This window comes from Bactrocera dorsalis, chromosome 5, assembly GCF_023373825.1.
Source record: "Bactrocera dorsalis isolate Fly_Bdor chromosome 5, ASM2337382v1, whole genome shotgun sequence".
Classification (NCBI taxonomy): Eukaryota; Metazoa; Arthropoda; class Insecta; order Diptera; family Tephritidae; genus Bactrocera; species Bactrocera dorsalis.
The window spans coordinates 64,443,515-64,468,576 of NC_064307.1; the positions used below are offsets into that span (position 1 = coordinate 64,443,515).

The 25,062-nt window shown below is 35.0% G+C and overlaps 2 protein-coding genes across 4 annotated transcripts in view; one reads left to right on the forward strand and one right to left on the reverse strand.

Moving 5' to 3' along the window:
• LOC105227891 (hydroxyacylglutathione hydrolase-like protein) overlaps positions 1-1,852 on the forward strand; it is a 96,237-nt gene extending 94,385 nt beyond the window's left edge. For both annotated transcript variants that reach the window (XM_049457827.1, XM_049457828.1), the window contains one exon: positions 826-1,852. The gene's annotated coding sequence lies outside the window, so the exon portion shown is untranslated. The remainder of the gene's footprint in view (positions 1-825) is intronic.
• Positions 1-25,062, reverse strand: part of LOC105227889 (serine-rich adhesin for platelets) — a 289,634-nt gene that overhangs the window by 76,294 nt on the left and 188,278 nt on the right. The window lies entirely within an intron of this gene.

Here is a 25,062-nt window from a genome sequence, read left to right on the forward strand (position 1 = left end):
GTTATCGGCCATAACTTTCGTCGCACTTATACAAAACAATATTTCTCATATATTTTTCATATATTTTAAGAGTGCCTGTATATATTGGTCACGCTTGTTGCATTCAAGCAGCGTTTGTCCACGCACCATTCCTAATTTTCTATAGAACCATAACCAACAACAAACAATTCTAGACCATTAACCAGCAAGTGTGGTCCTTTTCAAAGTCCTGCCCAGCTCGCACTAGGCTTCATGCAACGTTTGTCGTTAACCAACAAGAGGCGGTGTGGAATGTTTATTGTTTATTTGCCGCTCTTTGTCAAACGTTATGGTTTGCCCTATATTTCCACTTGAACACCACTCCTTTCTATTTGGTTTTGTTTTTGTGTTAGCGTCACCCTTTTTATTGCGGCTGCTGGCAGTGTAAATAAAATAAAGTTTGCCCGACTGCAGCGGTGCATGCGATAAAGTGGACTTTTCCCTATTTTATTAAAACATCAGGGTGCTTTTAAAATACGGGAAATATTACAAAATAAATATGCAAAGAGGAAGTTGTATTGCAATAAACGAGTAGATGCCGTTATGAACTTATATATGTATGTTAGTTAAATTGTTGCATTCGAAAAAGTTCTTCTAAGCAACGTTTAAGGGCATAATGCATTGCTCTTTTAACTAGTACAGGTACATATAGTGACTGCTGTCACTTGAGAGGGAGTATTAGTTCAGATGTGCCATATAAAAATATTGTATATACCTTTTCTGTTGCCTTTTTATGAAAATTTATAAATCTCTTTCCTACCAAATGAAAATATACAACGTTAGCTAAATATCTCTCTCTCTTTTCAGGCTTACACTCTTAAAGAAAACATCCTACAAGCTTAACTCTAAATTTAGAACACTGCAGAAGTGCTCTAGCAATGCAAGTATTGTTGTGTGAGAGAGAGAAAAAAACATGGAAAGAGCGAAAGATAGAAATTGATCATTGCAGCGCTTGCAGCCGTATAAGCAACAACAAGAACAACAGCAAAATCCATTACCGATGTCAGGTAACTTATGCGATCAAGCAAGAATCCAATGATGATCTTGCAGCTGAAGATGATCAACACGCCTTGCCAGCCACTCCAGCTAACGCCAATGTGAAGTGAATAATCGGCAAGCAGATACTTTGCAAGAGAATGCAGAGAAAGACGAATACGGTGCAAATAATGCTGACAACGAAAGCAACAAAGCAGACAATGACGATGCCGCAGCAGCGTTAGTGTTGTCAATGACAAACGTTGCCAATACAGGCTACATATTAAGCGTACCGCCAGCGAGAGAGAGCGAATAACTGGATGATATGCGTTACAACAACAGCAGCAATAGCAACATTACAAGTAATAATGTGATAGCGATGCATCAGCGCCTAGTCAGACAGACAAACATAGATTGACTGGAAGCAACGTTCGACGGAAGGGCAACACAGTTCCAATTTGGCGACAAAATGTCTTTAGTCCAGCGGAATCAAATATAAGCAACAAATTGACAACAGCTAACAGCAATAAACCCAAAAATCGAACGGATGCTGTGAATAACAGTGGTGCAGGCGGTGCAGGTTAGTATTTCATTAGACAAGCAGTACGTTTCCATAATTTATCAGTTTACATTACATTTAAATAAAATTTTTATTTTCGCAGGCGCGCGTTCTGAAGGTGAGTGGCGACAAGCTGACGATTTAAGCACGAGTGACACTACTGAGGCCTCAAGTGCTAGTCTAGAGTTACAACGAAATCGCAATAAAATGGCAAATCAGCAGCAGGCGCAACAACAACAGGCTACAAGCAATAGCAATAAAGAAAATAACGACGAAGACTTGATCAAAATTCCGCTAATAGTAGCAACAAAACCAGCAACATTTTAAATGATAACACTTTCGCAACAAACACATTAATGCATGAAAATGAACTTGAAAACAAAGAAAATCACGACAATAATATTGTTAATACTACAAAGGACAGCGCGAAGTCCACTAACTCCGATCAGAGTGACGATATAGCGGGTGCGTACTGTCTAATGCTGCCAGCGCGGCAGCCGCTGTAACCGAAGAGGCTATAAATGCTGAGATACAACAGCGATACTTTGCTACAAACGGCACTAAAGGCGGCACAGCGGAAACAGATTTTACACCACATAATACCTATACCTAGTTAATTGCATACATTTACATATATAATGCTGCAACTGGTCACTACTCTATGACTCGTCGCCACAATGCTTTCATCGCCTATGCTGTCTGCAATAGAAATAGAATAGAATAGAGCAAATAAAAATGCAACTGAAAAATAGATATGTATGTATGTAAATTTGAACCTAAACAAATAAACTAAAAATTACTTCAATAACAGTAACGATATTTTGGATATTTTTATGTAAATCTACCGCCACATAGCTTTGAAGATCTAAGAAGGAGTAAGTATATACATATAAGTATCTAAATAAGTACCAAATTACTTTCTGATTTTATACATTCAAACTGTCCTAGGAGTTCTTAAAATATTTGCGCTGGATGAATTTGGTTGTTATAGCTTCAGTGGGGACTCGGAATAAATAGAGAGATACTCGGAAATCCTCCCACACCCCATTTCAACACCTTTACATAGGAAAAAGTATAATTTTGAGGACTTTCTGCTCAAAAACCAGCGATTTGGAACACATTTTTATTTTTATAAATTTCTGTGTAAATCCAAATTTATTTTTTCTTTAATAATAATATGCCCCAAGCGATTCTGCAAATTTCTGCATTTTTATTTTATCTCTACGACCATTAGTTTAGAAGTTATAAGCATTTTTGTATTCGCTTGTATTCGGCGGCTGCTTGCTGCATGCTCCTGGTCGCCTGGTAGAAATCCGAGATTTTGGCACCAAATTGAAATGCATTTTTCCTGCAGCGGCGCCGGCTGCACTGCAAATTTGCGTGGTGTTGCATACGCAAAGGGGCGAAATTGTGGGCACGGATGTGGGCATATATAATGCCCGGAAATGAGGCAGGTCCTTCACCGGAAGTGGAAATAGCGCACCACACTTCCTGTCCGAGACACCTGTTTCCGGCCCCCGACTTCCGGTTTGAACCCCAGACCGGAAGTGGGCCAATTCCGTTTCCGGCCAACATATCCGTTTCCGGGTTATGACTTCCGGTTTCGCCACCAGGCCGGAAGTGGATGCCCGTTTCCGCTTCCGGTCAAGGACCTGTCCCCATTTCCGGCCGTTGCATATGGCCGCATCCGTGTTCCGAACTTCGCCCCTTTGCGTATGCAACACCACGCAAATTTGTAGCGCATCCGCCGCCGCTGCAGAAAAATTGCATTCAATTTGGTGCCAAAAACTCAGATTTCTACCAGGCGACCAGGAGCATGCAGCAAGCAGCCGGCGAATACAAGCGAATACAAAAATGCTTATAACTTCTAAACTAATGGTCGTAGAGATAAAATAAAAATGCAGAAATTTGCAGAATCGCATGGGGCATATTATTATTAAAGAAAAAATAAATTTGGATTTACACAGAAATTTATAAAAATAAAAATGTGTTCCAAATCATTGATTTTTGAGCACAAAGTCCTCAAAATGATTCTTTCTCCTATGTAAAGTTATTGAAATAGGGTGTGGGAGGGTTTCCGAGTATCTCTCTATTTATTCCGACTCTCGACAGTTGATGATTTGATTTGGAAGTCACAAGGCAACTTGGGGGGAAGCTAGTTGCCAACTAAAGAATTTTTGTATTAAAATACGCGAAATTTTTTAGAAAAATGTATGCAACAACAGTATATCGCTTACCTTTAAAGACCTGCTCAATCAAGGGGAAATAAAAAAGATGTGTTTAAAAATTTTAAAATTCTCTGCATAGTTTTTACATATATAACAAAATATACTAAAAATGCACCCTTTACGAGTACGACTCGCTGTACCAATAATCGAAGTGTTTTCTAACAAAAACTTTTATGCTACGGCTTTTTGTTTCAATTACCTTTTTACTTAAACCATAAATTACTGTTATCATGATCAATGTATGTACATACATATGTATGTGAATTTCCATGAAATTTTTAATTGTCTGCTACAATTAATTAGTGACGTGACTTTGATATCAGCACCGATTTTTCTGTTTGTTTTACTTCGCTGCATCTGCAACTTTTAATTCATCATTGAATAAATAAATTCTTATTTTATTTTAATTTTTCTTGTGTTTGGTTTTTGGCCACAGCCCAACCGACCTGACCAAGGCCAATTTACTTTGTTTAGCATAAATTTTCAGCCTTCAACAACTTTCGCATTTGGCACCTCACCCTCTCCCTCCGTCAATCTCTCTCTCTCTTTCTCTCTCTCTGACCACATGCACATAGTGCCTCCCTCGTCTGTGAAATTACCGTTAACAGCATTTTCACTGCCATTAAAAATGTGCGCATTTCAGATAACGGGAAATTTGCGACCTTCCAAATTGTACCGAGCCCCCCAACGTTATCCGTTAGTTGTTGCCTGTTACGCTGGCTGTGCCTCGGTGCACTTGTATTGTGTTGTGGCGCGTCTCTATATAAAATTTATTGCTGTTGTTGTTGCATTTGCTTGTTTGTTGTTATTTACATTGTTGGTTGCGGTTGAAATTTTAATTTGATTTGATTTCGGTTTTGCCAGTTGAGTCACTTTGTGTCGTTCCGAATTTGATTCGTATGCTTGGCTGTTGAAAACAGAAATGCACTGTATATACGCACCCACACACATACACGTGCGTATACATATATTTATTACCCATGCAACTGTAAATGTTTATAATTGTATAGAGTTAACGTTGACGCTTTTGGTTATCAGACGGTCTGCCGCCTGTTTGCAATTCCTATGAAATTGTGTATGTAACTGTCAAAAAAAACCGCAATGTTGGCAACAATAATATTCATTTGAAATTGTATGCCAATCGACGAGTGCATCTGGCAAGCACGCACAAGCGACAGTAGTTAAAATATATACACTCATGAATGGATTGTTTGATAGTAAGTGAACTGGGTGCAGTTGGGTTAGGTCAGGGTAAGTTAGGTTAGGTTAGGTTATCTTAAATTACGTTAGTTAAGTTAGGTTATGCTGGCCCAAATTAGATTAGGTTAGCTTAAAATAAGTAAGCTTTGGTTAGCTGCGATTATAGTTATTACTTTAAGTCTGATGCTGGCGTTTGATTTGTATAGGTTAAGTTAGGCCTGGTTGTGATTAGTTTACAAGCTTAGGTTGGGTTATTTTAGGTCCCAAGTATGAATAAGTTCCTGAATTAAAATCTGGTATGAATGTAGGCGGAGTAAGCTTAAGTTAAGCTAAGTTAGATTAGATTAATATAGGTTTGGTTAAAGTGTGTGATATTAGATGTAGTTACGATAGCTTATGTTGGCCGTAGTTGGGATAAAATGTTAATTTACAAAGCTAGATTAGGTTATGTTAGCTTTTTACTCGAAAGACTGTTCTCCCTAGCTCATATAATGCAGATTCAAATCTTGCATGGTCGTTAAAACTAGAAATTATATTCCAAAAAAAAAATTCTTCTAAAAATCTATTTTAATATTTCGATTGTTTGTCAGCTTTCTAGCTAGCTATCCGATTTAACGTCCAAAATGCAATCTTAAAATAATATTTGGTTGAAATTCACACTAAAGCAGAAAAATTGTGTTCTGATACAACTCTGTTCGAACGATTTTCGCTGAATTGAATATGTAGCGTCGCTAAGGCCATCAATACCGCCTTGCTATCCGTGTATAAGTATGGTTTTTTTCTGTATTCTTCCTTTGTTATTAAATAGAACTCGACAGACCTTTTTTATACCTAGTAATTCTGCCTGGAAGATATTGGCTCAGTATGGAAGTCGGATAGAGAGTGAGATGTCAAGATCATTGGAGTATACTCCTGCCACTAATTTCCAGTTCTTTTTTGACCGGTCGGTGGAGATTGAGGTGATCTGTCAAATACTAATGCATGAAAATCCTAACCTCAAAAAAATCACCCGTTAGAATGTAACCTCACCCAAAAGTTACTATTGTAATCTGACCTTTCTACTTTCCGAGTAAAAACACCTATGAGCAGTGCATGAGCATATTAGACGCATTAATTGGACATTACTCAATAAGACCGGTAACTCCTGGATAGGTTACTCTTTGTATCCTGTTTTCTTTCCTGTTAATATATTGTTTTTTTTTAATGCTTGGTGACCAGCGGTGCTCAATATCAGTATTATTTCAATGACAGCAGTATAGCTTCACATGACTATATTTAGTTTAAGGCCACAGTTTCAGCTTAGTGTTCTTTTCAAGTGTTTTAGGCCATATACGCTTTCATTAATCGGTTTTCGATGTTAATTATCTAACTCAATTTGCTATCGATTTCAACCCCTAAGTATTTTGCTGTGGGGCACAGAGAAATTCTGGTACCGCAAAGGTATTTTGGTTTCAAATATTTTGGTTTTACTCGAGAATAGCATTAGTTCAGTTTTATTAGGGTTTACATCTACTCGGTCCGATTTTCGCGGTCGATAGGTAATTTTCGTAGCTCTGATTCCATAATCTCACTGTTTATGAAGGTTGTCTGCATATGCTACTGCTTTTACTCTTTTTCTCCATTGAGCTGAAGTAGTATTTCATTCAGCATCAACACCCATAAAAGCGGGGAAAGGACACCTAATTGAGGCGTGCCTTTTTTAGGTAGCTTCTTTGTGTTGCTGACGCATTTATTGCTATTAATTAGACTAAATATGAACTAAAGTTAGTGTGAGTCAGCATTTGAAGCTACATTACATATATAATTTAAAGTTTTGGCAAGCGTTTCACTTTACCATGTGTGTAGCTTAAGTTTTCGACATGTGCAGCGTTCACCAGCGGGAAGATTGGGCAGTCGATTCTGTTGCAAGGTGGCTTTAATAATTAATACTTACTATTGGAGGCTAATGGATTTTCAGTTGAAAAGATATAGAATATATTATTATATACAATAATATATTAAGAAACCCTTTTAATTCCTTTTTCTTGTCGACATTAAAATATTATGTCGATTTCCTTTACGACTAAATTTTCATTTATATTGATAGCTGGCAAATTTTAATGCATTCCATATTCATGTTACATATAAAAGTGAAATAAGAATATTTTAAAATATTTTAGAGAGTCAAACCTAAACTAACAGGAAGTGTGCTGGAGCAATAATATTGATTTTTAATGAAAAGAAAACATAAAACACCAAAAAAATGTTGAAAGGCTGAAGAATTTGCGTAAGCGAAAAAGGCTTCAAATATTTAGACCAGCTACAAGCACCCAACCCACTTATGAAAACACCTAAGTATACATATATATGCACATATATGTTTGTACATACGCATATGCATATATATGTGTATATGTAGTTTTTGTTTCGTTTTGTATAAACTATTAGTTTTGCGTGTCTGTTCACCAGAACACTCCCGCAAACATACACATTCATGTGTGTATATTAATAGAAATTCCATTACTCGCCCATATCGTATAGGGCAAGGTCAGTTCAAAGCAGGTGTCGATATAAATTAAATATTTGATTGCTCTCAACATACATACGTCAGACATTTTTTCGCAAGGCAACTAAATCAAATAGGAGTTTATAAATAGAGAGTTTACACATGGACACGCAATAAATTGAATTATACACGAAAGTAATTTATTCAACTTGAATTTGGAAAGGGTTAATTTGTAGGAACAAAGAAAAAATTTGGAAAGGGTTAATTTGTAGGCATAAAGAAAAATAATGATGCGTAAATAGTTAATTTAAATGAAATAAAAATGGAAAAAGCAGTGGGTGTTCAGCAGCAGCTTCATAAATAAAAAAGGTTTCATTTTGAACGATCAATTTGTATGGCAGCCATGTGCTATAGTTGTCCGATGTAAACAATTTCTTTGGAGGTTAAAGCAATACTTTGGATATTAATCTATGCAAACTTTTGTGAAAATATCGTTTCAAATAAAAAAGTTTCCCATAGAAGGACTTGATTCCGATCGTTCAATTTGTATGGATGCTATGTGCTATAGTTGTCCGATGTAAACAATTTCTTCGGATATTATAGCGATATTAATGGATATTGATCTTTGCCAAATTTTGTGAAGATATCTATTCAAATAAAAAAGTTTTCTATACAAGGACTTGAGTTTAATCGTTTACTTTGTATGGCAGCTATATGCTATAGTAGTCCGAACTGAACAGTTTCTTCGGAGCTTATAGCGATACTTTGGATATTAATCTAGACAAAATTGTGTAACGATATCTGTTGAGATAAAAGAGTTCACCATACAAAGATTTTATTTCGATCGTTCAGTTTATATGGCAGCTATATGATATAGTGGTCTGATCTGAACCATTTCACAGCAGATTGTGGCAATGACTTGGAAAATAATCCGTGCCAAATTTTGTGAAGAAAACTTTTCAAATAAAAAAGTTTTCCATACAAGGACTGGATTTTGGTCGTTCACTTTGTATGACAGCTATCTGCTATAGTGGTCGAAAATCGGTGGCTCCGATATGTAAGTAGCTTCTTGTTGATAAAAAAACATGTGCAAAATTTTAAGTGGATATTTCAAAATTTGAGGGATCATCTTGCCTGAATATAGATGATCTGGCACAAAACATGGCTACATTGACTGAACTTGTCACGCTGATCATTTACATATGTAAGTTTTTTTGTAGGGTCTCGTACGACTTCTTCAAACTTCTTAGCAAAACTTAGTATAGTCTTCTCAGGTTATAAACGCATTTAGTAGTTTTTGTTTGAAGATTATGTTCTGACTTCGAGTCTGTAGGGTCTCGTTCGACTTCTTCAAACTTCTTAGCAAAACTTAGTATAATCTTTTCGGGATATAAGCGCATTTACTACTTTTTGTTTGAAGGTTGTGTTTCAACATCGATTCTGTGGAATTTATCGCTAAATTTGGTCTTGGCGTACAATTTAAATCGTCTTTAACCTGAGAAAAAATCGTCTTTTGCTTATTTAAGTGTTCACATGAGATTGCTCATGACTATTTTATAAAACACTTATTTAATAATATATAATTCTCACATTACTCACTGCAACTATCCGCCTCTCTAGTAATTTTGTTTATCTTTCTAGTCTATGCTATAAATTTAGCAAAACACTTTAATGAACATGGAAAGTACACACAGAAATAACTCACGAATTAAACGACTCGAGTCGATGGGCGACGCCAACAGTATTTACAACACAAACACACACACACTTGTGAGTACATATAGTATGTATGTACGTACTTCCAACAGCGATAGCCGCTAACCGAGCGCGGCGAATCAATAGACAACGCGGCGACCACAGCACAAAACAGACAGACAGTCGAAAGCTGCGCACAAACAAAAACAAAAATGCCTGAATTTATAAATACATAATGTAAAATTTCCGTTGCCTTTACGCCACGAAATTGCTATTTATTTTTAGCGCAATTTTAGTTTTATTTTGCCACTTTCTCTCTGCCTCCCTACCCGCTACACACACTATCGCCCACAATTTCTTCCACTTGTTTGTTTTAATTACTCACATTCGCGTGTTTTCCTGCACTCGGACACTGCCTGCTCGCGCTTTATTTATTATTGTTGCCTTGTTTGCGTTGCTGTTGTTATTGTTGTTGCAACTTATTCATATTCTATACCTTTTTAATTGCACTTTATCTGCGCTGGCCGCACCTTATCGCTCACCACCAGCCGATCGTTGTGGCGTGTGTGTCTGACACTTTGTAGCACCTTAATGCTACATAGTTGCTACTATTGTTGTTGTTGTATGTACTCACATGTACTTAACCACCAATGACAATGGCAGCAATAACGCGCTTGCTTGTTATCTCGCTGCTCGTTAAATGTGATTTAGCTGAGCGTTTTACTTAAATGCTGATTTGTTGATTGCTTTCAAGTTGATATGACTCGTTTAATTACCTGTAAATGGAGAACAGAAAGCCGACAGTTAAAAATCTATTTAAGTTTTCATTCTCATGATTGTTGTTATTGTTGCAAACACTTAATTAAGTGTGCATATTATTTTAAGTGTGTGTGTATTTACATATCTATTTATTTATTTAATTATTATTTACGAGCTGCTCGCTTAACTATTTGCATATGCGGCACATATGGGAAATTTTCGTGGCACTAAGGCATGACTAAATCTTTGTATTTGCAGTTTATTTACTTTAACGAAATAATTAAGTATTTGTTTACCACTTTATTAATATATTTTTACAACACTTTGTTGGCAAGTCGCGAGTTACTTAAAATTTAATATGGTGGCCAGCAGTAAAGTAACAATATGACATCAGAAAGTAAATGGAATTCAGAGGGCAGCTATGCAGGAATTACTAGGGCGATTAAGTCATGTCTAAATTTTATACGTTGACCATAGAGGTCTTCTTATGGAAAGTATAAATATTTTCTGTTAAAAGAATTAAGAAGAATGTCCCGAAAGAAGCCAAAAAGAGCGGTTGAAAGAAAAAGCGCGGTAGACGACAGCTATGGGCATATGTAATCGGCTCGAGAGCAAGTGAAACTTAAAGGCAGAGTAGGAGAAACGGTTGGCTTGCGCTAGAGAGCAGACTACAAACGGCCGGGCACACTTCGCTACTCTTAACTGGTGTCATCCCACGGATATGGTGTTTGCGAATCCTATCGCGGAGCATAGTTCGACGGAGAGCGAACTAAAGACAGTGGTGACAGCCAATGAGATTGCGAAATGACATTTGATCATGGCGCTCATAGACCGCTTTAAGCCGCTTCCGATTGGTGACTAAAATAGGAATAGTAATGGACATAGCGAAATACTTAACCAACTCGATACCAATCTGAATAATCATATTATATCATCGTAAGGTTGGATTTCAATCGTTAATTAAAGGTAAGAATACGCTCTAGACGAGAATGGAGAAGAGGTCTAGTAAAGGAGGAAAATACTATCTAATATATAACAAGCAAGTATTTTCCTAAACCTCCTCCATTCTCGACTAGAACGTATTATTACCTTTAATTAGCTAGGTCCAAATGGACAGCTACATATGTAGGGACGGTAGTATAATCAGAGGAACTTGATATATCTTTTTCTTTCAGCTAGCATCTTCCAAGCGAAAGTACTAGGTAGAGAGCAGACCTATCGAATTTTATTTAATAACTACGTGAGGATACAGCGAGCAACCATATATACGCCGCAAGGCGGTATTGCTGGACTTTTGGACGCCACAGATTCATTCCAGCGTAGTCAACAATTGCTGAAAGGCTTTAAACTCACAGGCAGGTTAACTCCACTGGTCCATAATAATTAACACAGGTTTTTTTTGGGCAATGGAAAAGCAGACGAGCTGGCCAAGTTAGGAGCATCATCTAGAGATAAATAGGAGGAGTTAATAACATGCACGTTGGACATGACTAAGAGAGAGCTTTATTTAACCATTTTGAACAAATCGCAAATAATAGATGGAAATCTGTAACCAAATGTAAGTTAAGACAAGCCAAAGGCTATGGACTTATTACATAAGACTTACAGCTACATAAAAGCATCGGCCATTTGAAGAACATGTGTTAAAAATGGCGCTTGCCGTAGCCGCAAACTCGAAGCGAGCAAGGAAGCGGTTCTGAACTTCCACTGTGAATGTCTATATTTACGCGAACTAGTTTCTCAGTTTTTGAGATATTAATCTGAAATTTTGAAGTCTTCTTTCCTCAAATAGCTGCTCACTTGCTGGAACCGCCGATATCGGACTACTATAGCGTATAGGTGATAGCTGTCATACAAAATGAACGATGAAAAAAAAAAGAATATGAAACTTTATTTATTTGACGAAATTTGCTTCGTTGCAACCGAAGTTAGGGTTTTTTTCTTCTTTATAATTCAGTTCGGCAACAGCTAATAATATATTCGTTGAAAACTAAATAAAATTTAAAAGTATTAAATATACATTTTTTTAAATTTTTTTATTTGAACAGAAAAAACAGTTATGAAACTAAATTTCTTTTTATAGAGCGGCGTACATAAAAAAAAATTGTACTACAACTGGCATACAGGTCATTGTTCTGATAATGCATTGCATGTCATTTGTGGTGAGTTAACAGTGGATTAACATCAGCTACTTTACATTGCCTGTGTGGTTGTGTATGTGCGTGTGAGCATATCCGTTTATAGTTCAAAAAATTATTTATTGGGTTAATTAGCTGTCACATTAATATAAAATGTTGTACCAAATATGTAATTCTGTGATTTTTTTTTTTGTAATACTGTATGTGTGAATTTGTTTACAAGTGGCAGAAGTGTTATAAAAGTTAATTTACATTGCGAATTCGCAATTTTATCGACAGTGGAAATGAGATTTGTTAGCAATCACAAGCAAAAAGTATTTAATGAAATTACAACAAAATAAAAACAGATGTGCTAACAATATAAAATCGAGTTTTTGGGCATGTTGTAAGTAATATAATTTATTTCTATTTAAAGTAGAATAGAATTAATAATTGAAATATATGTTAGTGAAAAAATATTGCATAACAAATTTTTAAGATGAAAAAATTGAAAATTTTGTGTTCTACTTAAAAAGACGAGAAAAAAATTAACTACTATTAATGGAAACTGTAATGCCTTCACATATACACATGTTTCCATACAATAGTTTGTTTTTGATCGATTAGTTTATATGACTGTTATATGCTATGGTAATCCGATCTGTAAAAAAAAACATTTCTACGATTTTAGCATTGCTTTAGACAATGATTCATGTTGAATTTGTTGAAGATATCTCGTCAAATAAAAACGTTTTCCATACAAATACTTAATTTTGATCAATCAGTTTGTTAGACAGCTATAAGTTATAGTCGTCCGATCTAAATGATTTCTTCGGAGTTTATGCCGCTGCTTTGGGCAATAATGTGTATTAAATTTTGTGAAGATATCTCCTCAAATGAAAAAAATTTCCATACAAACACTCAATTCCGATTGTTCAGTTTGTATGGCAGCTATATGATATAGTGGTCTGATTTGAACTATTTCTCAGTGGGTTATAGTAATGACTTGGATAAAAATTCGTGCTGAATTTCGTGAAGATATCTTTTCAAATAAAAAAGTTTCCCATACAAGAACTTGATTCCGGTGGTTCAGTGTGTATGGCAGAAATCCGATATTGGCGTTGCCGACAAATGAGCAGCTTCTAAGGAAGAAAAAACATATATTTTACCCATTAATTCTTTCACCTTGCAGTTATTTTGTGCTCTGCGAGTTCGAGTTTCAGATATTTTTCTGGTTAGTACGGAACAACAATATTTGCCGTGGTCGTTATTACAGAGAGAGCTTCCTATAATTTAAAGATTCCTTCGTAACTGACGGTGAAGGTTGCTAATTTTAATATAGTCTTCTGGACATAAAATGAAGTAAGAAGTCCTCAAGCAGAAAAAAATTTAGAAAATCCGTATTCGAAAGGGTTAGATATCGAATTTACAGCTGCCATTTTATGAAACTTCTGGTTCGTTGAACGCAGCTGTGCAACCCAAAAGCATATGTTAATGATCTATATTAAATATAGTGAAGAAACGTTAGTTTTTCTTTAGACATTTTAGAGTTAAAATTTTTGTACGACATTTTGATGAGTTTGCCAGAAGCCATAAATAGTACTAGGGCTCTCATATGTATGTCATGTCTTGCTTCCGCAGCGCTGAGAACGCAGTAGAAGAACAATAACAAAATATAGCAAGTAAATCGATCACGTGACCGTTACTTGTTTATATTGAGTTAAATACTTTCTGTAGAAGTGCTTTATAAATTCTGTGTTGCTCATACGCCATGCCGCGCCGCATGAATGCTTGGTCATACGAGGACATAGTATAACTAGAAGTGCTTATAACTTTTAAAGTAATTTAAAAAAAAAAAAAAAATTATTTGGACCTTTTTTAAACAGCTAAGAATTTTGCGTTAGAAAATGATTTTTTCAAAATAGTGTATTTTTTTTTTGGAGCAAAAACTATTATTATTTTATGTATATGGGAAAAGCTATGTGATTTTGTCACAGTTTAATTTGAATATAAATAGCTGGTTTACGTTGGATAATTTTCTTAGAGTAAAGCATGAAACTTCATATCGTCACCTAAAATGCAAAACAACGCATCATCAAAAAAATCGAAAATTGCTGTCGAATATAATAACCAATATAACCATTTTATAACCGAAACTCAAATTTTGTTTTAATATGAGTGTATGGTAACCAATATATACCCATTTCATAACCAAAACTCAAAATTTGTTTTAATATGAGTGTGTAATAACCAATACATAGCGATTTGATAACCAAAAAAAAATCGAAAAGCGCTATGAAATATAACCATTTTATAACCAAAACTAAAATTTTGTTTGCTAACCAATATGTAACCATTTTATAACTAAAACTCAAATTTCGTTTGATAACCACTATGTAACCATTTTATAACCAAAACTCAAATTTTGTTTGATAACCAATATATAACCATTTTATAACCAAAACTCAAATTTTCTTTGATAACCAATATATAACCATTTGATAACCAAAAAAAATCGAAAATCGCTATGATATAATACCAAATACATAACCATTTTATAACCGAAACTCATATAACCAAAACTGAAATTTTGTTTGATAACCAATATATAACCATTTTATAACCAAAACTCAAATTTTGTTTGCTAACCAATATATACCCATTTTATAACCAGAACTCAAATTTCGTTTCAATATGTGTGTATGATAACCAATATATAACCATTTGATAACCAAAAAAAAAATCGCTGTCGAATATAAAACCAATATATAATCATTTTATAATAAAAACTATATCTTTTTTTAATTTTCTGCTGCTTTTATTATATCATTTTTCCTTCGCCTGTAAACTAATGAAAAGTGGGGTTAAGTTATTTTACATTTTAGTTGACTATATGTATACATGTATTATCATGTACCTATGTACATACATATATTTCCTATTGATCATTTATAAACATTCTTCGTTTTCATTTGAAATATAAAAAAGCCATTAAATGTATTTATTGTCAAATGTCAACTAAAAGCAACAATTTCCGGCAATGACATTTCCTGTTTTTTCCACATTTTCTCCATGTTATTAGAAACGCCTTTCAAATTTACGCTGTTTCACTAAGAAGCTGCTACAAGTCCTCGAGAATTGGCAGCTTGGCGCAAAGTTGGTTGACAGCGCGTTTCCTTTATATGTCACATATATTATATATTTTTATACATATGTATTTATGTATACTTTTCATACTAAATATATCCTGTCAACCATACATAAACAGTTAGATGTGTGGCTTTATGTATGAGTGCGGAAATTTACACCCACACATGTGACGCTTCCGCGAATGTGGCGCGTAAATTTGATTTATGAGCGCAATGTCGACACTTAATTGCCAAATGCCGAACTTGGTAGTACTTCACACATACAAATACACCAAATGTTTAAGTAAAAAGTCTCACGCCCTCACTTGCAAAGTCATATATACAAACAAACACATTTATATCCACAAATGTATAAAATAATGTGGCAGGAGACGATTGCCAGGCAGTCCTTAAATACATTATTCCGTGTTGTAATTGCCTCGCAGCTATGTTTTGCTATATGCATGTACAGACACATACATATATGCATACATACATATGTATATAAACTTCGAGTGTAAGTTTCTGTAAGAGTAAGCGTTTCAAGCGTAAAATTGGTAGGCGAAACCGCTAATGTGTGCGCTTGTGTCTTTGACTATTTCTTGAATGTGTGGCTGTTCGTTGTTATCTGTGTAAATGTCTGTGTTTGTATGTATGTATTTTGCCAGCGTCATCACCCTTGGTGTTGGCAATTAGATGCGTCGTAAATCAGGCGTTCAATTGAACACTTTCAACAGTTTAAGTTTGCCGCAAAAGTTGGGCGTGTTGAGAGGCGTGAAAACCTTTGTACTCATATAATACATGCATACATACATATATACAAGCATGAACAGTGAGCATTTTGCACATTGAAGTAAATTTAAATTAGTTTTAAACAATAGAAAATAGCGCTCTTGAGCAGATGATCGAGAGCTCCAACTCTGGAACAAGAGGGGATCTCGGAAGAAGCCAAAAATAGGGGTTGATGGCAAAGGTGCGATACACAGCGGCTATCGGGATATATAATCGATTCAGGGACAAAGGAAACCTGAAGGAAGAGGAGGTGAAACGGTTGGCTTGCGCCAGAGGAGGCTAAAGACGGCCGGGCAAACTTCGCTACTAGTAACTGGTGCAATGTCTCGGATACAGTGTTTGGAAATCGAATCGCATGGAGGAGCATACCACTGAAAAGAGGCAGCATTCGCCGGGATGAATTCGAATAGATGAATACTTCTAATGGACTTCCTGAGGGGACTCCATTTGGTATCGCAAATAATCTGAGTTTTATTATTTGGACGTTTAAAAAGGCTTCGTACTCGTTTCTACTTGTATGAATTTCCTCTTAGAACTCTTTATCTTCCCATATCACTAATATTTTCTTCTTGTAGATATTTGTAAAACACACATATATAAATGGTTGTAATAATTTCAATTATTTATTATTTACTCACACCAATATGCACACCGACTTCCGCTTAAGTAGACATGCGATGACGCCATAAATGTGTGAAAATGAGTACTTAATAGAAGATGAAAAAAATAAAAGCGCTCACTTATTGCAATGCCAATGAAACAGTTCAAAGTCTTCGCTTCATAAAGCACGTGCCACACACAAACAGCACTTTGTGCAACAAACGAGTCGTTGTGGAAAACACAAATTGCTACTCATGCGTTAGCAATGAAAGGAAGAGACCCTCAAGGAAAAGTACTGAATAATTAAATTAATAATTATAATAATTAGTGAAATGAAATTCATAATCGAAACATGGTTGCCGTTTATAAGCATAAAAAAAGTTATTTAAGAAATTAGGACACTAACTAACTGTTTTTTTGGACTTGAAGTATACTTTTTTAGACACTATTCAAAAAAATAATTCCATGGTTCGTCCAGGGACGTAGTAAAATTTGAAAAAAAAAAATTAGTAACAAAAATATGCAGTTTCAAGTAGCCTGAAGGATGCAGGTTATTCGATTTTTTTTTTCTTATTTCCAGAATAAGGTCATGATCAAATTTGACCCGGACTGGGCTAAATTTTATCATTCGCTACAGTTTAATCAAATATGAGTTAAATTAAGCCTGAAAGAGGGATATTCGATTTTTTTTCTTATTTCCAGATTATACGTATGATCAAATTTGAACCGGACTGGACTAAATTTTATTATTCACTCCAATTTAATTAAATATAAGTTAAATTAAGCCTGAAAGAGGGAGATTAGTTTCTTTTTCCTTATTTCCAGATTATACTCATGATCAAACTTGACCCAGACTAACCTAAATTTTATTATTATTCTTGGAATTTACTCATATCTATGTTTTATTAAGACTGAAAGAGAGTGATTCGCTTCTTTTTCCTTATTTCCACAATTACTCATGATCAAATTTGACCCGCACTAGACCAAATGTACATATTATTCACTCCAATATACTCTAATATGTGTTTAAGAACGCCTGAAAGAGAGATATTTGATGCTTTCCCTTTATTTTCAGAATATACTCATGATCAGATTTGACCCGGACTGGAGTAAATTTTTTTATTCAGTCCATTTTACTAAAATATGTATTTAATGAAGCCTGAAAGAGAGAGATTTGATTCATTTTCCTTATTCCCAAAATACACTCAAGATTAAATTTGACCAGGACTCGTTCATATAAAATGCTCACGCATATCCAATTAATTTTTTTTCTTAATGTTTATAGATTGGTATAACCTTTTTATGTTCGTGTGAAGTGTGATATCTACAAATCATAGTCCGGGGAAATTTTGCTCTTCCATTTAAAGTGTCAAATAGCTTCTTTTGGGTGCACTAAACACTTGCCTATTATTTTATTATAAAGTTTCCACAAAAATTTCATATTTCTTACAGGGTCTTTGAAACATTTCGCTTGTCTGCGTATAGTTCTGTAATACTTCTTCACTCACCCCCTTTCGCAGCCATAAAAGGCATTCGCAATTGAATTTACTTATTTTAATATTCATTTGATCTCTAATTGATGTGGTTGTTATTGTTTTTGCGGTTGTGCGTCGTCTAACGAGTGATGTTGACGCGCAACGCGTCACACAGCCATAACTCATACACACATCAATATACAAACATATGTACATATGCTACATTTACATTGAATTTCGATACGGTGAGGAGTGAGGGTAGGGTGCGCATACACCAAAGGCATTCCAAACTAACCAATTAAAAAGCAATCAAAATCGTTTTGTGAAAATCACAGCAAATAAATATTTTTCTTGCTTTGATGACTTTGAAGCGTCGAATATGCATAAATGCAGATATACAAATATACATACAGATATATATATATGTATGCTTATATACAAATACATATGTACATACATATTCATACACGTACATGAGAATACATATATATAAATCCATAGAGAAGTGAAAATAATCGCTATGTAAGGGAAAAGGGTTGTAAAGCAATGAAGTGATGGAGAAATATGCATAAACTTGCGTTCAATGTAACGGTATAAATTGGTTCAATGAATATTTTGGCTATACTTTTTTTGTTGTAAAATACTAAATTTTTGAAGTATGAAGTAGCAAAAATGTGTTAAATTAACTCGAGCGTGATAGTTGGGTTACAGTGTGCAGGGTGGCATAAAATTTGAAGAAATTTGTTTTCTGTTTTTTAACTTGTTTTAGTTTGAATTGGGAAGAAAATTAATTTGGTGTAATTGAAATATCATACATAAACATTTTGAGGGAGTTAGGGTGCGCACCCAGTGTCAATAAAAAAAAAAAAACAAAATACTTTTTACCATATTTCGATAGGCTATACCAACCAAAATAAAATAGTCAAAATTTAATCGAGTTACAGCCTTCTAAAGAGTAGCCGCTCAGTTTAGTCAGCTCCAAATAATTTTTCTCAAAACTCCATTATCCAAATTTGCTTAAGTGATTACTGTGAGACAAATAATACCTATGGTGGGCTAAAAATTGTCAAAATTCTGAGTGTTTCACTCAACTTTATATTTTAAAGACTGATGACATCACTTCGCTCTATGGGCCCTTGAAAAGTTCCAAGAAGATCCGACGTGCAGAATTTTGTACAGCGATGAGGCCCATTTCTGGTACAATGGGTATGTAAAGAAGCAAAATTGTCGCATTAAGGGCGAAGAGCAAACTGAAGAGATTCAAGAGCTGCAATTTCATCCAGAAAATACAACGGTTTGGTGAGGTTTGTGAGCCGGTGGATTCATCAGTTCATATTTCTTCACAAATTATACCGGTGACAATGTAGCCGTCAATGGCGACCATTATCGAACCGTAATAACCGACTACTTGTAGCCTGAAATTGAAGCTCGTAATGTCAACAACATTTGGTTTCAACAAGACGGCACCATTTCCTACACATCGCATCAATCAATGGGTTTATTGGTAGAACAATTCTTCACGTTTAGGGCTGGTCGATCGGCCAAAAAGTGAAGTCTAAAGTTTATGTCTGCAATCTCGCTTCGGTTCAGGCCTTAGAGCAAAATCACGCGTGTCATTCGCCAGTCACCAGTCAAAGTGCTCGAACGAGTCATCCAAAATTGGACTCAACTGATGGACCATCTGAGACCTAACCGCGGCCAGCATTTGAAGGAAGTACAAAAAGTAAATGCTAAAGAATATTCATTCGAATGATAGTAAAAATTTCTCATTTAATTTCAAGTTTCTGTGTTTTTTCTTTAAACAAGGTGGGAAACCTTAAAATGGATCACTCTTTGTATTAAAATGTATTTACGTGACCTCAAAAACGAAAAATTTAGAAATAATATTTGGAAAATTTGGGAAACACATTAAAATAAAGCAAGCACATAATAAAAGTGGAATATTTTTCTGCCTTGTCAATAAATAAAAACATAAAAACGGCGACAAATGCAGGCGACAAAGTAAATAGCCAATGTCGCTGACTAATTGAGAGCAAAAATTAACACCCAAAAAAATACAAAAAAGATGGCAAATAAAAGAAAAAAGAAAAAAAGTAATAAATAAACAAAATGCAGGACAATGAGCCATTTACACAATTTTGTAGGTGACAAATTGACGAAAATCGGGCGCACAAAGCAAAAGTCGTAAAGACGACAAAATACGAAAAGCAATAATAAACAAACGAATTGTCAACACGAAGAATAATTTGTTTAGATTTTACTACGTAAATGAAGAAATAAAAGCGTCGACTTGTAAATAAACACAAACATAATTATTACAAAATTGTTTTCAATGCAACTACAACAAAGAAAACAAACAACAAATAGCAAATAAAAATCTAATGAAAAATAATTAAAAAGCGCCCAAAGCAAATCACGCGAAAAATATTAAAATCTGTGGTGTGGCGATGAGCAGCTTTTAATTTTCACCACTGCGCAATAGCAGCAAATGCCAAAGAAAAATAAATTGCAGCAAAAAAACGGAATGAAAAGATAAGAAGACAAAATAAATTAAAAAATAAAGGAAAATAAAAGAAAATCAAATGAAGCAAAATTCACGTGCAATCGACGGTAAACAACAGCTCCCGCAGCTGCTAAAAAACATCCACATACATCTATACACATACATATGTACATATTTTTTGGTAAATATAAACAAAAATACGAAATATATCTCAAATTTACGCACTAATTAGGCGCCCTAGCAGCGCGCAATAGCTGCCGCCGCGCGCTCACCTGTTGCTGTTTGCTCGGCGTAAGCAAAGCAGAAGAAAGCACGAAACGCTCGAGGGCTAAGAATTTTATTTGTTTTCTTTACAAATATTTGCTGTAAGCTTAGAGCTTCTGACGTCATTTGCGTGTTGTAATTGTTTGTTGTGTAAGCTGCGAGTATACAAGGCATCTTCTCATAGCTGAGTGGGCATAGGCAAATTTTTGTATTTTAAAAAAACTGTTTGTTTAGGCATATTTCTTTCATAAGCTGAAATAATATTGCATTAAAGGCATGGAATTTGACTTGAAGTTACAGAAATCTGGTGTGAGATTTACCATTTTTTAATGTACTAATATTTGAATTGGATTGCACAGATTTCGATACGTTTTATGAAAGAAAAGAAAAAACTTTAACTTCGGCGGCACCAATCGATCTTTAGCAATAAACCATACTCTTTTCAATTTTGGAAGTCAATTTTGAATGTACTACTCCTCACATATGACTATACTAAGTGCAAAAAGTACTAAAAAATTGGGTTCAGCGAATTCGTTACTGCAAAAGCAGTCGTGGACTCAATTTGAATGATTGGTGTTATATACAGATTTTATTTGTATTGCTTGTACTTCACTTAGAATAGAAATCAATAGAAATTTTTTGGATTTCCTAAACGATTAGTGTGTGTTTCGACTATAAAACATATTACGCTTATTGGAAAACCCTGTATAATACCCCTCACAGGTACATACCTTATAGCATAAAAGCATTAGAAGATGTTTAACTCGATTTTTATCTTTCCATTTGTATGACAGCTATATGTTATAGTAGTCCGATTTAGACAATTTCTTCAGAGATTATATCGTTGCCTTAAACTATAATCTTTGCGAAATTTCGTGACGATATCTTGTCAAACAAAAAAGTTTCCCACACAAGAACTTGATTTTTATCTTTCAATTTGTATGACAGCTATATGCTATAATAGACCGATCTGAACAATTTCTTCAGATATTATCGCTTTAACTTAGAAAATAATTCATGCAAAATTTCGTGTAAAGATAGCTAATCAAATAAAAAAGTTTTTCACACAAGAATTTGATTCCAATCGTGCAGTTTGTATGGCAGTTATATGCTATAGTGTTTCGATTCAAATAATTTCTTCAGATATTCTAGCGTTGCTTAAGAAAATAAATTTGGTCAAATTCCGTGACGATATATCTTCAAATAAACAAGTTTTCCATACAAAGACCTGATTCCGATTGCCCAATTTATATGGCAGCCATATGCTAGAGTAGTCCGATTTAAACAATTTCTTCAGATATTATCGCTTTGATTTAGAAAATAATCCATGCAAAATTTCGTAACGATAGCTCGTCAAATAAAAAAGTTGTTCATATAAGAACCTGATTCCGATAGTCTGTTTTGTATGGCATCTATGTATATGGTGGTCCGTTCTCAGCCGTTCCAACAAGTAGCTTCTTTGGAAGAGAAGATCGTGTTCAAAACTCGGTCGATATTTCAAAGACTGAGAGACTAATTCACGTACATATATACAAACAATTGGAGTGTCGGACGGACATGGCTATATCGACTCAGCTCATCATATACATTTTATAGCGTATCCGACGTTTCTTTAAGGTTGTCACAAGCTTCGTGGTAATGTTGGAAAGTTTCTGACACTCGGTCACTGTTTAAGAAAATTTGTGTCCCGGAAATATATTCTTTTATTCACTATTTCTTTAATTGAGTAAAGTAAAGAAGTTTAAGCATCTCCTAAAGTCTGATAACTTCTAAATACTATGATTTATGGATCTTGCATTACTGTGAGGTCAGATCGCTCTAATATTATCTGATCATATAATGATACCTGTCAGTAAAATATTTCTTGTCAGCGGCGTCAAAACTATAAACAATATTGCTCAGATCTCGAGTTGTAAGATGTCTAGGTTACGTTAAATAGTTGATCCTAACAGAAATCTTACTTGGACTCAGCTTATACGCTAGTCCGATATGGCATCAATAAAATTGATCATAAATACCCTCATGAATCGACAAAGCACTTTGAGCTGGTCACAAATCTGTTGTGGTGTTTAATGTCAGTTTCAGCTATGTCTCCTGGTTCGCTGAAGCTATGACTGCCAAGATTTTTCTACCAAAGTTTTGCAAAAGCTGTACAATGCAGGCGGCAGTGTCTGATTCTTTCAACCTCACCTATTTCCATACAACTTTGACAATTGGAAACCAATTGAATTCTTAGCCTAACAGCATAAACGCCTTGTCTATTGAACAATGTCCAGTGAGAACTTTTACCATTGCGGCAAGATGAACTTTCTAAGGGAAAGTAGTACAGTAGATCTCCTGAGTGCTACTCCAGGCCAAAAGGATCGGGCAGTCGTGCAGGTACATAGGTTCTGTTCTAGAAAGCAAGATGACAGCTGAGAACCAATTGGTTCTCAGTAAGATACTTTAAACTGATGAGCGTAAAAACTCTCCGCAGCGTCTTAGTAGCAAATTACTCAAACTCTAGAACTTTCTTGACTTCATGGGTAGTAGGTTGTCAGTACGAGATTATCGAAGTACCACTCTGAGGTCCCAGATAAACTATTATATCTTCGAACCATTTCTTTTCAAGAACTGATCTTTCATTGCAAAAAATAACATATTTTTATTACCAGTAAAAAGCTATCGGAATATGTAGAGGTTTCTATACTTAAGATATGATTGGATTCATAGAGAGATCTTCAGAAATGTAATATAATATAAATAATTATAGTCTAAAAATCGAAATAGTAAGAAATTTTTTACATATTTAGGAGCAAAAATAGAAAAAATCTGTATCGACATATTGGCTTTTCGACGATCAAAAACAAAGTTCCGAAAATTTTGCGTCAGACCTGTTGTTAAAAATTTATTAGAATTGAAAGACAGGATAACCATTGAAGCTTCTTTCCTTTCGTTTGAATTTTGCACTTTTGGGGAACTGTAAGTGTAAACAAATATTCATTATAATATTTCTTCCTCATTGCGATCAGTATTTTTTCTGTATCCTTTGTCAAATACACCAAAAACCATGAAGTTCTCTTTTATCGGCAAACTTTCGAAGTATATGTTGCTTGCCATTACATTTCAGTTGCCACGTGGCGCTATAAAAAATATAATATCAACAACAACAACAACAAGTAAAGGTTAAAACACAGCATCCGTGGACACACTGAACTAAGTCAACTTGCACCCAAGCAGGTTGCGGTCTTAGTCGACGAAGCTGAAACTTTGCAGCCAACTAACTCACCAAAATGGCATTAAAACGAAAAATCAAAATTAAAAAACGGAAAAAATAAGAAAAATGAAAAATAAAAAAAACAAAAAATAAAAGAAGTACACAACAGCCACCTGCATGATTTTTCTGCACTTACGTAACAAATAAACTGCCGCCCAAAACATCTGCAAACACTTTAACCCACTAACCGAGAAACGGCGCCGCAAAGCAGCAACCAACCGAGAATGCCAGGCTGCAGGACGAGAAATATTAATGGAAAAGAAAGGCAACCGCCAAACGTCATAACCATTTTTTGGCTGTTTATTATGACATTTCCGGTTTATAACTTTGCATTTCACAAGAACAAAAAAACAACAGAAAAAAAATGAGAATTTGTAATAAAAAATTCGGCATAAGTAAAAAGGCACAAGTTGGGAAATCGTATTGTTGTCATGATGCGCGTATACATGTGTATATTTTCATTTATATTAGGGTGAGTCAAAAACTACCTAATCGAAGTTTGGGTTGAAATGCACTTAGTATAGTATATATAAATATCCCAGCAAGTCAGGACTTGATGCTTAATTTTAAAAAGATGTCGATTATATAACAAATTACAGCTCCAAGTGGCTTAAAAAGTCAGAGATATATTCAAAATTTATTCCTTCATTGGCATTACAACCGTGGGCTGGTCTGGGCCGTGAATACAAAACTTCGTCAGTTGCCTATTTCCTGATACTTCCATTGTCCTCCCATAGATATCGAATCGAAGGTGCTTTTTGCTGGAGCAACATCTTCCATGCGAATGGCATAGCCTAACCAGAGCATTCGCTGAGTTTCGAATAAAGCTCATACAATTGGTGGTTACAGCTTTTTCGATACTCATTGTTTACGCGGATGGCACCAAAGATCTTATAAAGAACAGTTCTCTCGAGTACTTCAAGTGCTTTCTTATCTCGGTACATCACCGTCCATGTTTCTAAGCCCTAATTAGAACGGGAATAATGAGTGATTTTTAGAGCATACTTT